Source organism: Nuphar pumila, chromosome 8 (assembly GCF_984573655.1).
Source record: "Nuphar pumila chromosome 8, dmNupPumi1.hap1.1, whole genome shotgun sequence".
NCBI classification, from domain to species: Eukaryota; Viridiplantae; Streptophyta; class Magnoliopsida; order Nymphaeales; family Nymphaeaceae; genus Nuphar; species Nuphar pumila.
Window position 1 is genome coordinate 52,657,707 of NC_143256.1, and position 18,624 is coordinate 52,676,330.

The following is an 18,624-nucleotide window of genomic DNA, read 5'->3' on the forward strand; positions in this document are numbered from 1 at the left end:
TATCAATAATACACTTGACAGAGGGGAGGGGGACAGACAATTTTCCACCACTCCGGATAATCAGAAGATACATGGGGACCAGGAAAAATAGTGAGAGTAACAAAGGAATCCCAGCCATGTCTGGCAGAATGGTATGCTTTGGACCACTGATCTGATGCGAGATCGAATTCTGGCAGAACCTCGGCTGGTGGACGAATCTCTACGCGCTTCTGCCTCTGAGAGAACTGCCTGACACACCGCTCTGGATGATAGTATGCGCAGAAGAATGGGCCAAGTAGCCTGAATCGCTTGCCATATGCATAAGTATATCTGGGAGGTGATTCCTGACGATCAAAGTAGTCCCATACGACTTCTTCCTCCTGAAGGTTGTCGATCAGGAACCGGTATTGCGCAACTGGAAGAAGCTTTTCACCATTGTATCTGAAGGAACTGGCTCGGACTGGCACATGTCGGAGGAACCAAGACTGCAAGGCATAGGTGCACCCTTTGACTAGGATCGACTCTCCGAGTGCGAAATGAGTCAACCCTCGGTATAGAAAAGCGAGTGCGGCCATGGCTATTGAGAGGCGGCTGGTCTGTCGACTTCCCCATCTCCTTAGAAGCTGAACTATTCTGATATTCATGTAATTCCGTCCATCGGGAAAGAAAGCTAATCCCACCATGCACAGAACAATCGCGTGCTGAATTCTCTCTCGAGCTGTCCTGGACAACGAGCTGACTTCTGCAAATGTTCCATAATGTTTGTAGATTTCGATCAGGTCCACATATTCGTTTGCATCCTCCTCTATCAATGGCCCAGACTTGCGTCCTGTCATGCGAGCTAAGGCATCTTTAGGGTCCAGACCTTTGACATTAATCAAAAACTGTTTCTCCAATGGATCTCTAGGCTGACCGGCTGGCTCGGGCAACATAATCTCTGAGAATTCATCCATCAGTACTGTCATCTCGCCCCACAGGAACCAGAAGGTAGAAGTGCTCGGATTCCACCGCTCTGCTAGTGCATGAATCAAGTTGCCGTTGACTGTCTGCTTTCCCACTGCGGACGCCAGTTCCAATCCACACTCGTCCAGATGGTCCGGAAACATACGAGAGAAGTTCTTGAACCATGAATAATACCACCGGGGAAAGAAGGATCCGGTGTTGAGGACTCGATGTTTGGGAAGACTTTGTCGCACCTCGTAGGAGATGTGACCCTCGGGGAAGACTGAATCAAGCTGATTGGATGCCATCGGACTGGAAGACATGGAAATTGGAATAAAACTTGGGAAAATACAGGAAATTTGAGGAAAATGCAGGCAGGATAAAATGAAGCAGAAATTCGAGATCCAGAAGAAAGTGAGGATGGAAAATCACCTGGAGTTTTGAAGGAAATTAAGGGAAATTTGGAAAATCGTCCAGGGTTTGATGAAATATGAAGAAATAAATGAAAAATGAAGTATTTGAAAAATCGTCCAAGGTTTAAAACATGGACAGTACATGGACATAGATTGGGGAATTTTGAGAAAATCGTCCAGTATTTTAGAAAATTGAGGAAAATATGGAAAATAAAAGGAAATAACATATTCAATCAAATTCTGCATAAACAAGCATGCACATACAGCATTCCCTAAAAGCTGACTCTAGATGCACAAATTTTGAAATAGCTGCAGGACCTTAATCCTAACTCTAAGGTTCAGATCAACTGTATCCAATCCAGTTATGCCTATATACTCAAGCCAAGGCTCGATGTACGTGGCATAAAATCAAATTCTCCGGTTCTAGGTTCAAGTTTTCCAACATCCTTGAGCACCTGCCGATATACGTTGGACTATGGCCCTTGGTACGTGGCAGGGGGGTTTTCACCCAAATAGGTGGCCCAGTTGTGAGGCTCTGTCCCGAACTATGGTTCTGGAAGAGAGCCCAACAACGTGAAGACCAGGACAATATAGGTGGGGTGATTTTTGAAAAACATGAGCACATGCAATCAAACAAAAGGCTCTAAGTCCTAAAGAGATAGAATTTTGAAATATTTGAAGAAGCAAACATTGTTTTCATATAATTCCTAAATTGAGGAGTGTTGTATTAGACCTAAGTCTATGTGAGCATGAATAATTCTCCTCAATATGGTCCTACCAAACCATACCTAGTATATATGCATTCCATGTCAGCTGGGTTCAAGTCTAGGCTCCTAGGTTCACATGATATCATAAAACAAAGCTGACATTCCATGAAAATCGATTTTGACAATTTGAACTAAGTAGAGCATTAGATTGATCAGGCAAAGACAGGTCCCATCACGGTCGCCAAACCTGTTATCATCGCAAAATTTTTAACTTTTGCAAATCAAACTGACCTTTGAAAAAGATTTTTGAAAATAACTCGCCTCCGTTTTTAAAATGCGGGAAAATTCCGAAGAATGGGACTCGCCTGTCGGTACGAGGTTCAACCGTTCCTGCCACCTTTAACAGGGGTAATTGAACCAAGGATCAATCTTATGCTCTACTCTATTCAACTTGTCTAAATCATATTCTAATTTCTAAATGCACATAGAATCAGGCATGTGCTATGAATTTTCAAAAAAATGCACATTTGAAAACATGATGTTTGCTTTGAATGATTGAAATATAAAATGTAAATCTTGGAAAATCGTGAATTGGGATTTCAAATATACTTCTGAGAGAAATAAAAATCGATTTTGAGGAATCCTTGACATTTGGTGAAAACCGATTCTGAGAGACTTGGTTTCTCTGAATTCAAACTTGGAAATTGAAATTCTAACTTAGAAAATTTGAATTTGGAACTTGGGAAATACTTGAAATATCCTTTGAAATTCAATGTCTTTGGGAAAATCGATTTTGCTATACGACTTAGGAGATTTTGAGGAATTCAATTTCCTTGACTTGGATTTTGAATTGGAGTTGACAAATGCATGAAATGAATGAATATGGATTTGAGGAATTGAGAAATACTTTTTGTATTTTGAGAAATGCAGTGCATTTTTGAAGTTAGCCTAAGAGTGTAGGCTGAATGTGGCTAATGTGAAGATTATAAATCTGAGTATCATTCGTATTCTGACTATGGCCATAAATACAAATTCCACCAAATTTATAAACTTCATAAAAGCTAGTGCATGTGCCATTCGTGTAGACCATGGTGAATTTATAAAAATATGCATGAATCATCATCCACCACACATTAACATTAAAAAAAATATAAGCTATATGCAATGCAACCTAAGCTAAGCAGGAAATGTAAATTCTTATTCCAAAGTTTAATTACAAATTACATCACTATTGAAATTTAAATACATGAAAAATAAAGTCTTCAATGTACCTGCAAAACTAGAAAACTTGGTTAATGAAAATATGTTGGCTTTTCTAGATTTATCCAGTAATACCTAGAAATTACTGGATTTTGCTAGATATAAGCCTTTTCCTTGATTCCCTTAAAAAAAAGGATAAAATATGAAATAAAATTGAATAAATATGAAAGAGAAGATATGAAATTTCGAAATTGGGGTCAAAATGACCAAAATACCCCTAATAACAAGACTATGGCCTTGAAATTAGGGTTTTTAGAAAGATATTTTGATAAAATGCAAATTTTGAAATTCAAATGCAAATAAACTAGGCTAAAATATGATATGACATACTTAAACACATGAAAATTAAGGTTAGAGATTTCGAAATTTAGGTCAAATGACCAAATTGCCCCTGATAGCAAGACTATGGCCTTGAAATCAGGGTTTTTAGAAATAGATTTTGGTAAAAACTTAGGTTTTATGCACTAAATGAAATCAAATGAGCACAAAATTAAACCTAAAGCATCCTAATATGATTATGAACATGATTAAACCCTAAAAATATATGCTTATGCACGAAAATCCAACAATATCACAAAAACTGTGATTTTAGCAGTGTTTTTGGATCTTTCAGGAACCCGGTTTTGCAATTTGCTTAATTCAGCCATCAAATGGATTCCAAAATCCATAAAAATTGGTACCTGCACTTTTTATAACCCTAATGTTGAATTGGAATTATAAAAATAATTTTTTGACATTAAATTAATCCGAAAATTGCATTAAACCCTAAAAATATGCTATTTTTGACCTAATTCACCAACCAGTCTCAGTCCAAGACCTGAACCAGGGGTCAAATCTCCATGGAAATTTGTGGAATTTTACAGAGACTAACTAAGAAGAAAAACAGAGATTTCCCAATTTACAGATTGGAAAAATCATCTCCGGTTAGGGAGAAAACCTTCTGGCAATCTGAGCTAAAATATATCACTCTTAACAGGGATTAAAACAGCTATTCCAGATTGAAAATACAGACATAAATATCAATCCTAAACAAACATCTCTTAAATTTTAGTGGTGAACAGTGGACAGAAAAATAACAATACTCACTTTTTACAAATCTAGAATCGGATCTGTGGTTTGGGATTTATGACTAACACAAGTCTGATTAGGGTTTTGGTAAACCCTAACGAGTTTTAAATTTAAAAACAGATTCTCTAAACGGGGAAAAATACTAAACAGTGACCAAAAAATCTGAACATTTCACAGCAGATAGATCTACTCAATGCGAATCCATATCACTTTACATATCTAAAATCGGATATAATATGAGAGAAATATCATCACAGCAAGTTACCTTCTTGATTTTAACCACGATTTTAAAGTTTTAAAAACCCGATTTGATGTCTGATTTTTTTGACAAGGTTCCCGAGATCCAAAACCTCTGATTTCTCTACAGTAACTCAACAACTCATTCATGCATCACATATAAAAAAATCAGAAATAAATAATGAGAACTTCAATCCGAAATAACATTATCTTTACTGTTCTAAACCTAAAACACACAGAAATGTAAGAAACTTGAAAAACCATGCATTAACTAATGTAAATAAATAAAATAAACCATAAAACAGTAAATAAAACTTATTTCTATGCTATAGAACGTAAAACAAACATAAATAAACCATTAAAATAAAATAAAAACAGGGAATCAATGGCTGGAATTCGATATCACCTTTAAAACATAGATTTAACCCATTAAAAGGGGTAAATCATATATTTTATTGGTTAATAATGTAAAGAATCATATTAAAATCAATTCTAATAGATTAAAATCCTTGTAAATCACCCAAAACAGGGTTAGATCACCTTTTTGGATCGTTCTTGCTGATTCTTGATGGTTCTTGAGGTGAAACCATGGTTGATCTTCCATAAGGAGGGGTATCTAAGCCTAGATCTAGGTTTAAATCATGAAAAACACTAAATAAAATATTAAAAATTGAAGAAATTATTTACCTTGGAGTTGCAGCAATGGAGGAAGGCTGGAGAGGAGAGAGAAGCTCCAAGAATCCAATAGGAGGTGGCTGGAAAATTTGTCCCCCCTATAGCCCCTTTTTATAGAAAATTTTTAGGTTTTTAAAAAAATGGAAATTTTGGAAATTTTGGACTCTAAAGGGGGGGAGATTTTGGGGTGTAGTTACCATCCTACCCCTAGCCTAAATTATCCTATTTAATACCTAATTAACCCCTAGACTCTCCTAAAAAATCCCCAAATGTAATGCCACTTGGCATTTTCTACATTTGGCTTTTTAAAACACCTTTAAAAACCTTTAAAAACACTAGTTTTAAAAACTAACTTTCAAAAATGAGTTTTTCAAAATGGTTTTGACTCTTCTAAACCTCTAACACTAACCAAGACATCAACTAACCCTAGTCTAGCCCTGACTGACTCGAATAGGGCACCACCCCGAGTGGGCCCTACTTGAGTTTTAAAAAAAAAATGATTTTAAAACTTGAAATTGAAGGAGTTTTCAAAAGGATTTTCAAAAGCAATTTTAAAATTAGAATTTTTGAAATGGCATAGGGTTCTAACTGAATTAGAATTCCTCTGGATATGGTGCCAACTGAGTGGGCCCACATCGAGTTTTGGAAATTTTGAAATAAACACTGAAAATGACTTTGAAAAAGGGTTAAAATCGACATTTAAAATTCAAGATCTTTGAAAATAGGGTCTCAAGCGAACTGGAACTCCGAGTTAGAGTCTTGAACTCTTAGGACTCTGAGATTTTAGATTTTAAAAGCCAAATGAAAGAATTTTCAAAAGATTTTATCAAGAAATAATGAAATAAGTCAGAAAACACAGTCAGGGTTAGACTCCTAACTCAACCGAACTCTAAAATTGAATCCTGAACTAACTGGACTATGTAAAATGACCTAAATTTCGAAAACAGACTTCAAAACAGACTCCTGACTGGATCAGGACTCTGAGACAGAGTCCTGATCGGACTGAAACTTTCAAAATTTTGAGAAATTTGATGAATAGAAGAATTCAAAAGCGACACCACCTCAATGGGTCTCATCTGTGAACTGAAATCGATTCAAATTTGAATTTGAAATGAATCCAGATTGTTTCCTTGAGAAAATAATTCGAAATATAAAGTCCTGGGGTTGGAAAATGACAGAGTGTTGAATAAAAACCCAGGTTTTGAAATTGATTTTGAAATAAAAGCTTTAAAATTCAAATCTGGATTGAATGTTTTGAAAACAGGAGTGCTGGATCTCGAGAATGAGATGTAATGGCATGCAATGCTATGCAATGCGATGAAATGATATGCCGAATACATGCAATGATATGCAATGACACATGAAATGGCCAAACATTGGATGAGGGTGAAAATTTGGTGTGTTTACAGTTAGTTAGTATAGTGTAGTTAGTTTATATTTGGTAAATCATTTAGTCATATATTTAACTACATTATTTAGTGTTTTGATTATAATTGCATTAGTATTTCATTTAGCGCATAGTCATAAAACGCATGTCATACTTCATGTAGAGTTCATTTAGCTTCATCACAGTTAACATCTGCATATAATCAGTTATATAGGATTAATTAAGTTTTTATTGCATGTAGATTACATTCTTAGTGGGTAAAATAGGTTCACAAAGTGAATAGTGCACTCAACGAAAAACCCGAATTTTGCCCTGTCGCACAAGCGTTAGTTTCTGTGCAAAAATTTTGTTTTTTCCAAAAACTTTTATTCTATTCACTTTATTGACGTGTTATTTGACTGCAGACCAAATTTCAGCTCTTTCAGAGTTGATTTGGTATGATTTTTAAGAGTTTTGCGAAAACCGCTTTTTCTGGATTTTAAATTACAGGACTTTCGATATCCTGATTTTTCCCAGATTTGAAACGCTTATATCTGGAGTTCCAGATATCGTTTTTTCATTCTGTAAAAACTGTCAGATTTTTTAATCTGTCAGTTGCAGAACAGAACAAATTTCGGGAAAATCGGACCTCGTTTTTCCTTTCAAACAGTGGTTTTCCAATAACCTATCAGAAATCTATTTTACACTAGTTAGGGGCAGTTTCGTAATTTTCTTAGTTTCGGCATTTTAGACCTGTTTTCAGTAGTTTCTGCATTTTAGGAGTTGCATAATCATCATACAGCATTAGTAGAATTAATTTGGTTAATTTTAGAATTAATTTAGTATTTTATTTAATTTTTGTTTGATAAGTAGCATTTGTTTTATCATTTTCGTAAAATTAGAATTAGTTTTATTTATTGTTTGCATTGTTAGAATAGAATACTAACTTTGAATTGTTTTCTGCATTTTTAGGTTGAAAAGCATATTTATTTTCCAGGGTTATTTTCCAAGTGCGAAGAACGAATAGTTGGCGAAAAGATGAAAATACCCTTGGTGTGGAGCAGAAGATTTAATTGCTTTTTCATTTTCTTTTTAGTGATTAATTGTAGTTGCATGATCGACTCGTCAGATGATCGACTCTTCGTGTGGAGGGACATTCATGCTGAAGAGCGAGGACGAAGCATGGAGGCTATTTGATACATTGGCCGAGAATTCACTCCACCATGCTTCGAGCTCTCATTCGGATAGAGCCACACCCAGCATTCAGAAGAAAGCTGGGGTTCTTGAGATTGGTCCATCTAATGCACTACAGTGCAAGGTAGACATGATTGCTCAGAAGCTGGACCAGCTTCTCTCAGGACCATCCACTACACAGCAGGTGTGTACTCTTTGTGCCAGTTATGGCTATTTTAGTGTTTGGGCATGGATTTTGAGGTGGATCGGATCCATATCCGACCCATTTAGGTTAATTGGACCTTGGATCAACTCTTAAAAATCCCAAAACCCAACCCACACGCCTATCCATATCCAATTTAAAAAGTTTTGTAGAAACCCCCCCAGAAAGTGGCGCCTAGCAATATTTTATTTTTTAACCCTCTTTCTGAAAAATGTCAAAACTATAACTAGTTTTTTTTTAAAAACCCTAGGCGTCTTTGGCTATGTTTGGACGCCCCCTACAGTGATTCTACTCCAGCAGCTCCTTCCTCTCCATCTCCCTCCACGTTTTGGCCATTGAAGACCGGTCTATGCTTGATTTTCAAGCATATTTTCGATCTCTCTTGTGTTCCTTTCCATTTCTTTCTTTCTCCTTGCTGTAGTTTCACCACTTTTCTATATTTTTGCAGGTGTAGCAGAGGTGAAGACCATTAACCTCGTGCGGGAGTGCGCAACACACCAACAAGGTGAGCTGGCCCTACCTCCATCCGGCTTTCTACACCCTCCGATCGAGAATCGGCTCACATTCCATCGTCGGTGGATCTCCAACGTTTAGCAGCTGCAAATGTGCTATTTTTTTGGCGAATTCCAGCATCCTCGAACTGTTTAGGACGTCCTACTCCAGCCACGGTCCGCTCTTCTTCATCCTCCCGGTCGTCGGATCTTCCAAGAGGTAGGTCTTCTTCTTCCTTCTCTTCTAGCTAAAACCGAATTGTGTGTTGGTTTTCTTTTTTTTATTTTCTGTGTGTTTCTTATTTTTATTTTTGTCTCAACCTTAGATTAGATTTCGTGCATAGGCCAGCACGTTAGATTAGGTTTATTTGTTTGCTTGATTCATTGGAATCGATTTTTTTTTTATTTTTCATTCTTTTCCTTAAAATCGGCTAGATCTCCATCTAACCGATTCTTCAAGTGTCATAGGTGTTCTTGGGTCTGTTTTACAGAAAAACTAATAAAAAATGTTGCTCTTTTGATTCATCTTAGTCGTTGGGTTGTGTGGGGTGATTGTTATTTCAATAGAAAAGCAAAAATACAAAAATCGGCTAGACAATTTCTAGCCGATTCTTGATTTTTACAAAAATATTTTTGTTTCAATTTTTTATGTCCAGCGTGTGTATTGAGTTGTTTTGCTGAAAATTCAATTATAAAAGTTCATTTTAATTCATTTTATTTGTGGGTTGTGCTTGTGTCTTGTTTGTTATCATTTTTGAAAAAAAAAAAAAATCGGCTAGACTTATTCTAGCCGATCTTTGCATTTTAGTTAGATTTGTGTTTTTAGGTTAGTAAATTGTGTGGTTTGCTGTATGTTTTGCATATTAACAGCAGAAAAAAATCGTGTCAAGTCATTTCCTTATTTTCGGATTGTTTTAGAGAATCGTTTTTAGCATTTTTGTGTTTTTGGTGTTTTGGATCTATTGAAAAACAAAAAATTACAAAAGTCGAATTTTATTTCTTTATGTTTTTAATAAATTCCAGCCTATTGCTGTTCATGTTTGCATTTGTGCAATTAGAAGTTCTTTTGATTTTATTTTAATTTAGTTTATCAAAATAGTGGCTATTTAGTAAAATCATTTTTTTTTGTTAGTTTATGTTTTTAATTTTTTTTTTATTTTTGTTAGTCTTCTTCTTCCCCAAGGTGGGGCGGCAGCCATTAGAGCTCCCATTGAGCTCTAGGTCATTTTTTTTTAGAAAGCATTTATTGCATTTAGGTAGGTTTTGGGAATTAGGTTAGCATTAACTCCTAGGAAATCGATTTTCCATTTAAGTTCTTTTATTCCCTAGGTAGATTTAATTCTATTAGTTTAGAAAGTAGCACCAATTGAAGTTGGCGGTTTTTGAGAAGTGAGGTAATTAAAGTAATTGAAAATTGGAAAGCTTTTGGAAAAAGGAAGTTCTTCAAAAATCGTGTGAGGCATTTAAGGAAGATTTGAATTTTGAATAAGCATTAAAGATGGAGTTACTCCTTACCTTTGGAAAGTGTTTTTGCATTTAAACAAAAAAATCCTAATTTAGACTCCATGATTTCCCTAAAGAATTAAAGGCAATTCAATTCTATCTTGAAAAGCAAAACTTGGGGATTTCTAGATTGAACTTTTTGTTTTCCAAAGAGGTCTTTAAAAGCAATTAAGGAAAGTAACTCCCTCATTAAGTGGGACGGTTTTTGAAGAATCCAAATCATTTCCAAGTTCGGCATTGATAATTCTTACTTTATTTTCCTAACCTCCTTCATTAAAATCGGTAACTTTGAATTAATTTTAGGAATTAAGCGGTTACTATTTTAGTCTAAACCTAACCTAGTCAAACCGAGCATCGGTCGAGTCAAACCCTAGTCTAAACCCACTTGAGTCTAGTCAAGTCAACCCTTAGTTTGAGTCAACCGACCCTACCTATTGAACCTAATCTAACCTAGTCAATTAGATTGACTTGGTTAGGTGAGTCGTTAATCTAGTCAAAACCTAGCTTAGTCTAAGTCAAAGCTTAGACCAAACCTAGGTCGAGTCCAAGACATAGACCTAACCCTAGTCAAGCTTTAGTCCAACCCTATCTAAGTCAAACCGATTCCACTTAAGTAAACCCGAACCTAGTTGACTAAGTCAACTCAAAACCGAGCCTAGTCGAGTCAAACCTAACCTAAGTTTAGGTCAACCTAGTCTATCTCACCCTACCTAACCCAAGCCGAACCTAGTGAGTCAACCCGAACCTAGTTGACTAAGTCAACTCAATACTGAGTCCAACCTAGTTTTAGTTAGACCCAATCGAGTCAAAACCCTAGCCAAGCTTAAGTCAAGTCATAGACCAACCCGAACCCAACTAGTTAGGTCAAGCCTAATCGAGTCAACCTTAGCCAAGTTAACTCAACCTTAGCTAAGTCAAAACCGATTCATCCTAAGTCAACCGAGTCTAGTCAACCGAACCTAGTCCTAGTCAAATCCGTGTCTTATTGTTCCATATTAGTCCCATATTTTTTAGATTTAACTCATAGTGATGTTAGATTAGCTAGTATAGTTATTTCTTTAATTGTTTAGTTAAAATTTATATTTGTTGATTTGATGTGTGTTTGTTAGTTTGTCGTTTGTTGATAAGTTAGTTAGTATAGTGTAGTTAGTTTATATTTGGTAAAGCATTTAGTCATATATTTAACTACATTATTTAGTGTTTTGATTGTAATTGCATTAGTATTTCATTTAGCGCATAGTCATAAAACGCATGTCATACTTCATGTAGAGTTCATTTAGCTTCATCACAGTTAACATCTGCATATAATCAGTCATATAGGATTAATTAAGTTTGCATTGCATGTAGATTACATTCTTAGTGGGTAAAATAGGTTCACAAAGTGAATAGTGCACTCAACGAAAAACCCGAATTTTGCCCTGTCGCACAAGCGTTATTTTCTGTGCAAAAATTTTGTTTTTTCCAGAACTTTTTGTTCTATTCACTTTACTGATGTGTTATTTGACAGCAGACCAAATTTCAGCTCTTTCGGAGTTGATTTGGTCTGATTTTTAAGCGTTTTGCGAAAACCGCTTTTTCTGGATTTTAAATTACAGGACTTTCGATATCCTGATTTTTCCCAGATTTGAAACGCTTATATCTGGAGTTACAGATATCGTTTTTTCATTCTGTAAAAACTGTCAGATTTTTTCATCTGTCAGTTGCAGAACAGAACAAATTTAGGGAAAATCGGACCTTGTTTGATCTGTCAAACAGTAGTTTTCCGATAACCTATCAGAAATCTATTTTACACTAGTTAGGGGCAGTTTCGTAATTTTCTTAGTTTCGGCATTTTAGACCTGTTTTCAGTAGTTTCTGCATTTTAGGAGTTGCATAATCATCATACAGCATTAGTAGAATTAATTTGGTTAATTTTAGAATTAATTTAGTATTTTATTTAATTTTTGTTTGATAAGTAGCATTTGTTTTATCATTTTCGTAAAATTAGAATTAGTTTTAGTTATTGTTTGCATTGTTAGAATAGAATACTAACTTTGAATTGTTTTCTGCATTTTTAGGTTGAAAAGCATATTTATTTTCCAGGGTTATTTTCCAAGTGCGAAGAACGAATAGTTGGCGAAAAGACGAAAATACCCTTGGTGTGGAGCAGAAGGTTTAATTGCTTTTCATTTTCATTTTAGTGATTAATTGTAGTTGTATTAACTTTATAGTTGTAAATTGATATTGTTAATTAATAAATCAAATTTTCTAGAAATACCTTAATTAATTCCTGTTCCCTGAGGATTCGACCCGAACTTACCACTTTGTGGAAAGTCGGTTTTTATATTTTTGGTTGACGATTTTCCAAAGTTTATTGCAAATACTTGTTTTAAAAAGATTATTTCAAAATATCAACCAAATTTTGGTGCCGTTGCCGGGGAACGGTGAATTAATTACTATATTTCTTAGAGTTTGATTTATTAATTTGTTTTAGTTAGTTAATTAGTTTTTTCTTTTTAGTTATTAGGATTAGTAAGTGAATATAGGATTAACATAGTTAGTAAATATAGGATTCACGTACTGTTCTTTTTAGGATTCACTAAATTATCATTCTGCAAGGAGCGATTAGACAGGTGGGTTTTAGAAAAACATAGTTTGTGATTTCCTGTATTTATTTGTTTTAGCATTTTAGAATAGTTTACTTTGTTACTTATTCATTTAGTTATAGAATTCTGACATAGCTAGATAGCATATCTGTGTGTTTTTAGTTATTGTTATTTGTTTATTTACATTTTAGTACTTGTGTTAGTCTAGATTTAGAGTTAGGTCGTTTGCTTACATCTGGTCTTAGTACCAGTGTATGCAGGAACGACGAGGTTTAGGAACCCCATTACACCCATTTGTTGACAACCCAGAGAGAATTTTACATTCTCATCGAAGTTCGACAACAATGGCTGACATGGATCTTCCACCTCCACCCCCAGTTCATCCACGTCCTCTGTGGGAATACTTCATTCCCACAGACTATGTTCAGGCATCCTGCATTCGGAGACCCGATGTAGGAGCGCCTCATTACGAGATTAAGGCCAACATTATTCAGATGCTTCCATCCTTTTATGGCCTTAGTCATGAAGATCCCTACCGACATTTAGATGAATTCCTCGAAATCTGTTCTACTATTAAGATACAGAATTTCGATGATGATGCTTTGAGATTGACTCTATTCCCTTTTTCATTGAAGGACAAAGCCAAGTATTGGTTAAAGTCCTTAGATTCTGTAGAAATAGAGTCCTGGGATCAATTGCAATAGGAGTTTCTTCGGAAATATTTTCTCATTGGTCGTACGAACCAATATCGTAGAGCCATCACTAGCTTTTCAGAGCTAGATGGTGAGCGCTTTCATGAGACCTGGGAGATAATGAAGGATCTCCTCAGGAAATGTCCCCATCATCAGGTGCCAAAATAGCAACTGGAGCAGAGCTTCTATGATGGATTGTCTGACAAGAATCGTCAGATGATCGACTCTTCGTGTGGAGGGACATTCATGCTGAAGAGCGAGGACGAAGCATGGAGGCTATTTGATACATTGGCCGAGAATTCACTCCACCATGCTTCGAGCTCTCATTCGGATAGAGCCACACCCAGCATTCAGAAGAAAGCTGGTGTTCTTGAGATTGGTCCATCTAATGCACTACAGTGCAAGGTAGACATGATTGCTCAGAAGCTCGAACAACTTCTCTCAGGACCATCCACTACACAGCTGGTGTGTACTCTTTGTGCCAGTCCGGCACACGAGATCACTGAGTGCCCTTCGGCAGCTCAGTACCCTGAATTTGTTCAAGAACAAGTTCAGGCAGCTCAGGGTTACGTCAGACCGCCGAACAACCCATTCTCATCTACATATAATCCGGGTTGGCGTAACCATCCCAATTTTTCATGGAAGAATCCACAGTCTTCCATGCAGATGCCTACATCCTCTCAGCCAGTTTGGCAGCCATCTTTTACTCAGTCATTTCAAAGACTGAACTATTCTCAGTCTTCTTCTTCTTCAGTCACTCCCCCGATTCAGCAAGAGTCTGCCCCGCAGACATCTTTCGAGGAGAGACTGCTCCAGGCATTCCAAGAGGTGAAAACCTCTAATCAGAACGCCTTCGAGAAGTGTAGCCAGATATTGAGCTCACATACGCAGTCCATTGCGAAGTTAGAATCACAAATGGGACAGTTAGCTGAGGCTATTAGTAGGAGACCCGAGGGTACATTGCCGAGTCAGGCTGTCATGAACCTGAAGGGTAAGGACCAGATGACTGGAGGCCTATTTCATACTGAGACACAATAGCAGGCCAAATTGGTTATGGAATTAAGGAGTGGACGTGAGTATCACGTCGAGAGCAGAGAGAGGATAGAGGAGCCAGAGACCATTGTTTCACCTACATCGGCTCAGCCTTCATTATCATCCCCATCTTCATCTTCATCATCATCAACATCTTCATCTTCTTTGCAGAAGAAGGATAGGAGTGAGCCTTCTCGCAAAGAGGAGGAGCCAACAGAGTATATTCCCCCACCACCCTATCCCAAAGCATTAGAGTCTCCTAGATATAGAGGAAAGCAAGGTGCGAAGATCTAGGACATGCTTGACATCTTCAAGCATGTGCAGATCAACCTACCTTTGCTCGATGCGATTCAGCAGGTGCCGGCATATGCCAAATTCCTGAAGGAACTATGTACGCAGAAGCGTAAATCTAGAGAGAGAGTTCCTAACAGGGTCCATCTGACTGAGCAGGTGAGTTCAGTACTTCAGCATCAGACACCACCAAAGCTCAAGGACCCTGGCGCCCCTATCATTGCTTGTACTATAGGGAACATCCGAATAGAACGCGCGTTGCTCGATCTTGGAGCAAGCGTAAACATTCTGCCCAGGTATTTCTTTGATTCTTTCGGGCTAGGAGAGATGAGATCGACTCCGATTACACTGCAACTGGCAGATCGTTTTGTCAAGGTACCGAGAGGTGTCTTGGAGGACGTGCTAGTTAAGGTGGATGACTTTTATTTTCCAGTCGATTTCATTATTCTTGATATGGAAGGAGTAGACAGCCAACACCAGACTCCGATTATTTTAGGCAGACCATTCTTGGCGACTGCCAATGCGTGCATCAACTGTAGGACCGGAGCCATGGATCTCTCATTCGGCAATAGGAAAGTCAAGCTGAATATTTTCAATGCCGCGATGGGACCAGCGGGAGACATGGACTGCTTTCATGTAGATATTGCACATGAGTTAGTGGAGGAGCAACCCGAGTTGTACATTACTGAGGATTCTTTAGATTTGTACCACATAGAGAAGAATGGTGGTGTAGATAATGTAGATGTGTCTAGAGTGTCGTCGGAGAGACCACCTTGGGGAGTCATCATTGAGACTCTCCCACCACTTGCGGAGACCCCCGCCAAATCTTCGATCGAGTCACCTCCGAAACTTGAGTTGAAACCCTTACCAGATTCACTCAAGTATGCTTATCTCAGAGATGATAAGACTCTGCTTGTGATCATCTCGTCCCGGCTCACTGAGGAGCAGGAACAGAGACTGCTGACTATTCTTCGAGAGCACAAGGCAACGATTGGCTGGGGAGTTGCTGATCTGAAGGGGATTGATCCTTCATTCTGCATGCATAGAATCCATTGTGATGAGGAAGTCAAGCCATTTAGGGATATGCAGAGAAGGCTAAATCCCAACATGAAGGAAGTGGTGAAGAAAGAGGTGGTGAAGTGGTTGGATGCCGGAATCATTTACCCTATTTCTGATAGCCAGTGGGTCAGTCTGATTCAGGTTGTGCCGAAGAAGTCAGGACTCACTGTGGTTGAGAACGAGAAGGGTGAGAGAATGCCGATGAGAACCACCACAGGATGGCGAGTCTGCATCGATTATATGAAGCTGAATGTGGCAACTAGGAAAGATCATTTCCCATTGCCATTTATTGATCAGATCTTAGAGAGACTCGCAGGGCAGAGCTACTACTGCTTTCTAGATGGATATTCAGGATACAATCAGGTAGCTGTCCATCCTGACGACCAGGAGAAGACCACATTTACATGTCCTTATGGTACCTTCGCGTTTAGACGTATGCCGTTCGGGCTCTGCAATGCCCCGGCCACTTTTCAGAGGTGCATGCTTGCTATCTTCTCGGACATGATTGATGATGTGATGGAAGTTTTCGTGGATGACTTTTCAGTGTATGGCTCTTCTTTTGAAGATTGCCTCCAAAAACTCACTCGAGTATTGAGTAGGTGTGCGGAGACCAATCTCGTCCTGAGTTGGGAAAAGAGCCATTTTATAGTCCAGGAGAGGATTGTGCTCGGACACATTGTGTCCAAGCGTGGCATTGAGGTTGACAGAGCGAAGGTGGAATCCATTTCCCGTTTGACTCCACCCACCTCTGTGAGGCAGATTCGATCATTTTTAGGGCATGCGGCATTTTATAGGCAGTTCATAAAAGATTTTAGCAAAATCTCTCGACCGCTTTGCACTTTATTGGAGAAAGACCAGCCCTTTGTTTTCGGTGAGGATTGTATGAAGGCCTTTGAGATTCTCAAAGAGACATTGATTACTGCACCCATTTTGAGACCTCCAGATTGGACTCTCCCATTTGAGATTATGTGCAATGCGTCTGATTACGCTATGGTGGCCATTTTAGGACAACGCATTGATAGGAAGCCCTATGTGATCTACTATGCGAGTAGAACTCTGTCTGATACTCAAATGAATTATACTACGACAGAGAAGGAGCTACTTGCGGTAGTTTTTGCATTGGATAAATTCAGGTCCTATTTACTCGGTTCGAAGGTGGTTGTCTATTCTGACCATTCTGCATTGAAATATCTGTTGAATAAGAAAGACACCAAACCGAGATTGATTCGTTGGGTTCTACTACTACAAGAGTTTGATCTCGAGATTCGAGATAAGAAGGGAAGCGAGAATGTAGTAGCAGACCACCTGTCCAGACTGATCGTGGAGACCACGCAGGATCTGGGGCCGATCAGTGATTCTTTCCCCGACGAGGAGATCATGTCAGTCAGTACACCACAGTTACCCTAGTTTGCAGATATTGTGAACTATCTGGTTTCGAGGCAGATACCGGAGCATTGAAACAAGAATGAGCGTGAGAGATTCCTATCTCAGGTGAGGCACTATTATTGGGATGAACCAGAGTTGTTCAAATACTGTGCAGACCAGATCATTAGGAGATGTGTTCCGGAGGAGGAGTATCAGTCCATTCTAAATTTTTCTCATTCATTAGCCTGTGGAGGGCATTTTAGCAGTAGGAAGACGGATGCAAAGGTGTTGCAGTCAGGATTTTATTGGCCCACACTCCACAGGGATGCTCATGAGTTTTGTAGGCGATGTCTTCGATGTCAGCAGATGTTGTTTAAGACTTGTTCTCTTAAGAAGTGGTGTCTTATTTGAATGTGCTTAGTTCGTGAGTGTAAAATAGGATTCTTAGATAGGTTTATAGCACTCGTATTATCACAAAAAATGGTTGTATTTTCAAAATTTAAACCAAAATCTTTTAAAGTTTGTTTCATCCAGATGACTTGAGTACAAGCTAGGCTAGCAGCAATGTATTCGGCTTCAGTAGTTGATAATGATACACAGTTTTGTTTCTTACTGAACCATGATACTAGTGAGTGCCCTAGCATGTGACATGTTCCACTTGTGCTTTTTCTGTCAGATTTACTTCCAGCAAAGTCAGCATCGCTGTATGAGATTAGATCAAATGTAAAGGATTTTGAATAGAATAATCCAAAATCAACTGTGTCTTTTAAATATCTCATTATTCTTTTTACAGCTTTAAGATGTGATTCTTTTGGATTTGACTGAAATCTAGCACACAAGCAAACACTAAACATTATATCTAGACGGCTAGCAGTTAAATAAAGAAGTGATCCTATCATACCTCGGTATACCTTTGTATCAACAGACTTACCATCTTCATCTTTGTCCAACACAGTAGTAGTGCTCATAGGAGTAGATTTTGAAGCAGTTGAGTTCATGTTGAACCTCTTCAGAAGTTCACGAGCATACTTAGATTGGTTGATGAAAACTCCATCCTTGGTTTGCTTAATATGCAGTCCAAGAAAGTAGGTGAGTTCTCCCATCATACTCATTTCGAATTCCTTCTGCATGGACTTAGAAAAATCTTCACAGAGAGTGCTGTTAGAAGATCCAAAGATGATGTCGTCGACATAAATTTGAACAATTAGGGTATGATTATTCACTACTTTGACAAATAGTGTTGAATCTACTTTGCCAACAGAAAAACCAGTTTTTAATAAAAAGGTTTTAAGTCTTTCGTACCAAGCACGAGGTGCTTGTTTTAAACCATACAAAGCACGTTTGAGTTTAAAAACATGATCTGGGTATTGTTCATTTTCAAATCCTGGAGGTTGTTTTACATAGACTTCTTCATTTATAAAACCATTTAAGAAAGCACTTTTAACATCCATTTGAAATAATTTGAAATCCATATAGCTTGCACATGCTAAGAGCATTCTAATAGATTCAAGTCTAGCAACAGGAGCAAATGTTTCATCAAAGTCAATACCTTCCTCCTGGTTG